The sequence below is a fragment of the Alligator sinensis genome, unplaced genomic scaffold, assembly GCF_000455745.1.
Source record: "Alligator sinensis unplaced genomic scaffold, ASM45574v1 scaffold615_1, whole genome shotgun sequence".
Classification (NCBI taxonomy): domain Eukaryota; kingdom Metazoa; phylum Chordata; order Crocodylia; family Alligatoridae; genus Alligator; species Alligator sinensis.
In genome coordinates this window covers 122,673-130,789 of record NW_005841982.1, presented here as the reverse complement: position 1 = coordinate 130,789, position 8,117 = coordinate 122,673, and the positions used below count along the sequence as shown (strand labels likewise).

General features: G+C 46.7%; 1 protein-coding gene across 7 annotated transcripts in view; it reads right to left on the bottom strand.

Moving 5' to 3' along the window:
• Window positions 1–8,117, bottom strand: part of DTNA (dystrobrevin alpha) — a 358,606-nt gene that overhangs the window by 247,314 nt on the left and 103,175 nt on the right. The gene's annotated exons all lie outside the window — the stretch shown is intronic.

Genomic DNA, 8,117 nt, shown 5'->3' with positions numbered 1-8,117 from the left:
ACCCTCTTTCTTAGGCCATCCTCTGGGCCCTGGACTGCCCTCCACACAGAACCACTTCTAGCATGAGTTGGATCTTAGCACCCAGCTGCTGTATAAGTTTATCTGTGTTCCTCCAAACCATTCAGACACTCCTATATCACATGCCATATGCTTTCTTTCCCACAACATGTTTGTCTGAGGCATTTGGCTGTTCTACACAGTCCCCAATTGTAACGGGGCGCCCATACTAGTACAATCTGATGTGCTAGCAGCTAACTAAAATCCCAATGCTAGTTCTGTAAGCTTTTTTAAAAAAAACCCTTCCAATTTGTCCATGTTTGTTCCCCTATGAATCTCCATACTGGAGACACAGTGTCTTTTTTCCTGACTCAAGCCTTCATTTTTATGGTCTGTACACCAACTCTGTTGCAGCTATTATCTGCATCCCATTCTGATTCACAAATTTTACAATCTTTCTGTACATAGGTGACATTCTTTAGGCCCAGGGTCATAAAATGATCTTTTACATACATTATGTTTAGGTCATAAAGCCCCTGCATAGTACTAGACAAACCCAGCCCATTTGGTGCCCCCTTTTATCTCTTCTGTGAAGCACACACTGACATATATTATGCAAACAAACAAAAACACATCTAGGAAGTCCCATCCTCCCTTCAGTTTCACCTTGTGTCACAATGTTTTCCTAAGCCTTTCCTTTTGGCTTTCCAAAAGAACACCATGCATTCCTGTTGAATCCTACATGTGGTGGTCCACAATGGAGGAAACACTGTGCCTACATAAAGTATGACAGAGTACCCCAGCCTTAATTACATTTACCGGCCCTGCCACTAACTGCTTGCAGTCACACCAGGTCCCTAATTTTGTTTCACTTTCCCTTTCACCTACTCCAAGGCTGTTTCGCCTGTCAGCTACGCATCCACGTCCACTCCCAATATCTTGATTTGGTATGCTGTGACCTGTAACCGCAGTTTTCCCATTCCTTCCATCTTGCCCCGCACCAGGCACTTACTTTTTTGTAGGATTAGTTTTGCCCCCGATGCCTTTTTGTATCAATTTGTATGCTTTATCACTCATTTTAGGGACACACTCTCTTTTGCTAAGATATTAATATTGTCCATGTACAACATGCACTTTGCTTGTGTGCCCTTCCTCCAGGGATTGGCATACCCTTGATCATGTGATCTGTCCTGATCCTCTGCACCAATGGCTTCATGGTGCAAATGAATAAGAGTAGCAACAGGGGGCACCCTGTCTTATGTCTGATCTGATCTTAACTTTCTTTGTTAGATGACCGTTCACTACTATCCTCTGCCATACTCCTACATGTAAAGTCTTGATCCAACTTATGAACTTTTGTGGGACTCCCATCTTATTCAGCATGCCAAACAGGAACTCATGTTCCACCTGGCGATATGTTTTTTCTAAATAGAGATTCAGGAGTGCTGTACTCAATCCTCATTCTTGACAGTACCAAATCATGTCTCTTTTTAGTAGTAGTGTCATAGTTACTACTCTGCCAGGGACTGCACAAGCCTGGTCACTGTGGATCACCTTTCCCATGACTTTTTAAAAACTATTCACTAACACCTTGGCCATTATCTTATAACCTATGTTCAGTAAGGTGATTGGCTTCCAGTTCTCCAATTTTTCCCACTCTTCTTTCTTGTACAGTACTGTTATTATTTCTGTGTCCATACCTGCCCTCAGCTTCTCCCTCTCTAGTTACTCCTAGAACACAGCTAACAGGTCTGGGCTTAGTCCCAAAAAGTCTTTTAAAATTCTGCTAGGAGTCTGTCATGCCCTAGGGCCTTCCCTGTCTTGAAGGTTTGGGTTGCCTCCCATAGTTTTTCCAAAAGCCATGCCTGCTTCAGCTGATGCTTCACTGTCCTTCAAGCTCACCTCTAACCTAGCTAAAAAGGAGTTGAGGCCTCCCTGATGCAACACTCTGCTGGAGTATAAATTTTGGTAAAACTCCTTCACCACACTCGGTATCTCTTCTGTCTTTGTTCGTTGTACTACCCTCTTGTCCTGCACTGCTGTAATACTTTTTTCCTCTTCTTCAGGTATAATAAAAGAACCAATCTTTTCTTTCCTCCATAAAAGGAAGATGTTTCTCTATCCTTTCTCTCTAAACCATTGCTTCAATAGACTGTGTATCCCTAATTTCCTCTGCAACCAGGAATCCCTTTGCTGACAGTAGTAGGAGATGCTACAGTCTCCACTGCAATCTCATAAATCTCTTCCACTTTACCAAGGCCCTTCTTATCCCCACATTCTCAAAGAAAGCTATTATTTTTCTTTAACATCTTCCTACCATCTTACTCTGTTTGTATACAGTCCTTTAATCGCTCCCCATTTTTCATAGTGGCTTTTATACCATCTGCACACTTGTTCGTCTTCCAGTAGTCATGTATTTAACTTCTACTGCCTTCTGTTTGGTATTTCTTGCTCTCCCCACTTTCAACCCTGTCCTCAGCAGCAGGTGGTCAGAGAAGACTTGTATTCTCTCTCCCACTGGAACTTTCCAGTCCACAAACCCCCAAAATGAAGTCTACGCAGAACCATGAGCAGCCCACTGCATCCATTCTAGAAAACCTACTCTCAACTCCAGGCACTGCCTTTTGCGTGTCCTGTAGTTTACGCTCCACTACCATCCTTGCCAGTATCTGTGAGGACCTATCTAATCCTGAGATGTTGCTCTCCATCCAATCCCCTTCTCCAATATACAATTAAAATCTCCAACCAGTGTTAGGGGAGTGCTCTTGGTAGGAGGATTGTCAGTTCTTCTAAGAGGACACAGTGTGCCTCCCCCTCTGACGATGAATAAATGTTCAGTATTCTACCTTTCCCCTCCTTTCTCCCCAGTCACCTGTAACACTCTTCCTCCAATTATCTCTGATACCTTATTAGTTGCAGCTGTAGATGTTTAATTAGTACCACCACAACTGCCGCCCTGTTTTCAGTACTGCCTGACCACATGGATGGGCCATGTTTCCATCTTCCTATGAGGTCTTTATACTCTCTCTGTCCTAAGACCCAACTTCCTGCAGGCATAACACACCTGCCTCCATCTGGTCCAAATACTGGCCCAAACCCATCCATTTCACATGGCTGTGAATGCTCCTTACATTAAATGATATTAGTGTGATGATCATATTTATCCAAGATATTGCCTACCACTCTCTAAGTCCAGGTCTAGGTCTGGGCATGACTCCACTTCTGATTCCAAACTCAAGACTGATGCTTCCTTTACCTTTTTTTGCTCTTGCTGACTCTCCTCTGACTTCTCCTTTCACCACATCTATTGCAGTATTGCAGGTGACAAACATTGTATTTCACCATCGTCCAAGAACTCTACCCCAGCAAAACTTTGGCTTCCCTCTGCAGGCCCCAAAGAACCTGAGAGCTGTGGGGCTAGAAGTGGGTCGGGGGGCACTTGAAGGAAGACTCTTGTTGTCTTTTCATCTTCTTTTCTTTCCTCCTGCATCTCTGCCTCCTCTCAAATACCTGTAACTCCAGTTTCCACTTCACATATCCTCCATGCCACTCCATATCTTCATCTTCTTCCTCCTCTCTCTTCTTCCCCCGCTCCCTAGCCTTTTCCTTAACTCTTCTTGCTTCCATTCTCCCTTCCCCTATTTTTCCTATTGCATCCTCCCAATTTCCCTATTCCCCATCCCCTCTTGCTGTTCCTCATGTCCTCCCTTCTTTCACATTACCATTCCCTTTCCTTGTTTCCTCATATCCTTCTCTCTCCCTCCCAACTTCTCCTTCTCCATGGGCCCCATCTCTCCCTCCCTCTCTGGCCTATTTTCTCCTTCCTCACCTGCTTCCTCTTCCCTCATCTGTGCCCCCTACAGTACCTAACTCCCTCCCTGCCCACTTTCCCCTGCCATACTCTCTCCATCTTGTTGTCTTTTGACTGTACTTGCAAATGATCTAGGGAAAGTACAGAACACATGGCCCGATTCTCCACACAAATTATACTTCTGTTTCTTCTTACACGTTTGCACCCCGTGACCCTTTTTTCTGCATGCCATGCAAATCTGTAAGGGCAAGCAACTGCCAAATGCCCCTCCTCCTTGTACCACAATCATAATTTTGGCTGTCCATAGTAAATCACCAGTCCTCTATGGGACCAAGGCAATTCCTGGAGGCAGGTGTCAAAACCTCACCTGCCCCTACTGAGTCTGCCCAGAATAATACCCAGGTTCTCTAGGCCCCAGTCAATACCCCATCCAGGTCTTACACCTTGTCCATGTTCTCTACTCTCTTGCCATGCCTTGATAGTGACAATCTTATATCTTCATCTTCAATAAAATCTACATACATCTTAATTATGACTACTCTCTCAGGTGTCCTTGACACCTAAATCAAAATCTGCCAGGATGGGGTCTTTCTACAATTCTTTACAGGTCTCCCAGAAGTTTCAATAGGCTGTCTCATCCCTAAAAGTTACCTCCCAAGTTGCTGGGCATTTGGATTAGGCAATTCATATCAAGTGCCCAAACCTTCAGCATCCCCTACAGTACCAGCCTGCTGACATCTAGCTGAGTCATCTCTAGCTTTGAAATGCCAGAGCAAAAACCTTGTCTCATAGAGATATTTACACAGAACTCCTTTCTTCTCCTGACTCTCATCCACTGTCCTGCAACAGGTGCAGTCCATCCTGTCTTTTTCCTTCTCATCATTCCAAATGTTGCTGCTGCTGTTACTGCCACTGCTGCTCCAGCTGCCACCACCAATCCCTCCTGTACCTTCTAGCCAGACCAAGGCATCATGCACAGACCGAGGATGGGAAACTTTCTTTTTTTTTTTTTAAGGAAAATTTTTTATGTCCCAAGTCAAATCAGCCATATCAATTCCAAATCTGAAAGTCTTTCAAGAACCATATGTGGCCCTGCTACTGGCAAGCATTCTCCACCCCCCACCTGGGGCTTCAGATGCTTCCAAATCCTTTGGCAGTCATCCTACATGCACGCCCAAGCCCTGAGGCATGGCCATAAGAACAAGCTGGGGCGGAGTTCCCCATTTCCATAAAGTCGGTGTGTAGCTGAGATCCTCCCACTAGAAGTGGCCAATGGGAAGTTAACTATGAGGCTCTTGTAGGGAGACCTGTCTGCAAGCAAAGAACGGTGCAACCCTCCGCTACACAGTGTTGTTTTATTTGTATTACCTCAGTCAGGGTATTTCCCCTGCCACCATCATGGTCATGGTATTTTCCCTACCCCAAGGCTAGGTTAGGGCAGCCCATCTGAATAAGATCGATGCTAGTGCCCATTGTGTGCAGTCTTCCTCAGCACCAATTCTTTTTAAAGTCATGGTGAGCCACTATGCTGAATACATTTTTACTTCACTCCCACAGCTGAGCTGTGCCTTTCTTTCCCATTTTCAATTATTTCTGTTTCTTTACCAGTCTTAAATGTCTGGCAAACATCACCAAAAGGGGCATCAAACAGCTCACCCAGAATCCCTCTGTTGCTCCCTCCCCCTCAGCCTGTCATATACGATTAGTGTGGCCCTGCCCTCCATGAGGTGGAGCTGAATCAGGTTACTCTGCACCTCATCTGCATACAGATTTTTGGAGGATCCCAGGATTCATGATAGGAACATCTGGGTCTGGTCATGATTGGGAGGCTAATTACCACCTGACTCCTTTGAGGAGGAAGTGGGGAGGAGTATTTGGAGTACATACACATACTGAGCACTGCTGAGCTGTGGGGTCACCATGGCTTAAAATAGTGTGGACTCCACTGGGGCCCAGCCCAATGAACTACATGGTATATCACGAGCCTTTGGGCTTTGAATGAATATCATACCTAGTTTGTATGATATAAAAATAGGTACAAGTTTTCCTCGATTTATGTGTGTTCCATATATGCAAATTCACTCTTATGCGATCACCCTTTTTCTACCCAAGATTCTTTATATGTGAGGTAAATTCACTCTTATGCAATTGGGGCTCCGCTTGTCCCCACTCACCCTAGCCCCTGGGCTGCACCCTGCCATGGGGCAGGCAGGTGGTGTTGGCTGGTCCCGGGTCTGGTGCAACAGCTGGGGTGAGTGGAAAGGAGAGGAGCCCTGGGAGGTTTGGGGCATGGTGCAGCCTAGTAGCTACAGGCAGCTGGCATTGGCTGCTCCTGCGGCTGCGGCTGCTGCAGCAGGGACTGGGGTGAGCGGGGAGAAAGGGAGGCCCTGGGCTGCAGCAGGAACTGTGAGGGGATGCAGGGCACAGGATGGAGGGGGCATAGCTCTTGGTGTTATGCACTCCCCAGAAGGAATCCGGGCCTGGGAACTGTGCCAGGCTCTTCCCAGGGGGCGCGGGACCCCCAAATCTGTGTGCAGGACAACAGCAGGCTGCCATTGCAGGCTGGGGCTGGTGGCACCACCAGGCTCTCCCTGGTGTTCAGGGGACAGGTTGGGGGGGTCTATGGCAAATTTGGGGTGGCAGCAGCCCCTCTCCCAGCACCACTGCTGCCTGCCTGAAGCACTGGGAAGAGCCCAGTGCCAATGTCGACTCCAGCCTTGCTTGCAGGAATGAGGTGGCAGTGCCTGAAGGGGGGCTTGCTCTCACCCCAAAATTTTCCATAGCCCCCCCCATCCTGCCTGCCAAGTGCCAGGGACAGCCCGGTGGCACCACCTGCCCCAGCCTGCAGCGGTAGCCTGCTGCTGTCCCGTGTGCAGATCCAGGGGCCCACACCCCTTGGGAAGAGCCTGGCACAGGCCCCCAGCCCAGGGGGCACGTAGCAGCAACAGCCATGGCTCCCCGTCCCAAGGCCCCCTGTCTTGTGCTCCGCACCCACTCACAGTTCCCTCCACTTTGCTATCTGCTGCAGCCCAGGGAGCTGTTGAGGGGCTGCACTGTGCCCCTCCCCTCACCCCTTCCCTAGTCCCAGCCTCATTTCCTCCTCCCCGCACCACCATGGGAATGTATCCCTATTTTTTACATTATAAAGTGGGTTTGCTTTATGTGAATTCGATGTATGCACTGTTCTCTGGGAACGCATGTACCACATAAATCAAGGGAAACCTGTATAAAAGTGCTGCTTAAAAGTGTATTTACAGAGTACCTGTGCTAAAACTTGCAGCAGTTTAAAAAAAGATAAAACATATAAATTCTGAATGAACTGCCTATATGCAAATTGTTACAGGCATGTTTATTTCAAAACTAGTGTTTTACAATTTGCCCCTCATTTCCATGTGCTCAGAGAGGGCAGCATCTGACAGTAAAGGGGTGGAGTTGAGGGTGCAGGGGAGGAATGAGGCTGCAGGCAGTAGAAATTGGGTGGGCAGAGGACAAGGGTGCTACCTGACCCCCAGAGTTATCTTCCTGCTTTAGCAGTAGGAAAGTGACAAATTCAAAGGAAACCTCCAAAAAAACCAGATTCTATAAAGAATAAAAAAAAATTGAAAATAATAACAAATTTATAAATTGTCCATATATAGAATCTACTTATTGGAGGGTCATCTTATATTCAGGGTCATCTTATATTCAAGTAAATATGGTAATAATACCTGAGAAAGGAGAAATGAGGTGCCAGTAGATTGAAGAAACATGGAAATGATTGTAGGGACTAACAGCAGAGAGGCCTGATACTGGAAAAAGGGAGAGCTGAAGAAAATGAAATAGAGATTTTGACAGAGGAAAATATATGCATGTGTGAGGTAGGAAAGAGGAAGAAATGGGTATCTGTGCTATGGGGGAACAAAGGCAGACCAGAAGGCAGGTAAATACAGGGAAGGAAAATAGCATTTGGTACAAGGGGACAAGGGGAACATAGCTGGTGGCAGACAGAAGAGTGATCAGGATTATTCAGGCTGTCCCTGTAGTCAAGCTACCTACTACGGTTGTGCAAAGCTTTGGTAGTTGATTCGATTTGGAAGAGATTTGGCCCAATTCAGGGACCAAATCTCCAAATCTGAATTGAATCAGGAGACCAATTAAAAGCTCTGAATTCATTAGAAACATCCAAATTGATCTGGAAAAGCTTCAGGAAGATTCCACCGCTTCGGAGATTCAGCCATTGACTAAACAGGCAGCTGAGACAGCTGCCTCCAGCTGGTAAATCTGTTGGTGTTGGGGGAGGGGGGAAAGAAGGGGCGTGGGGGAGGGAGGC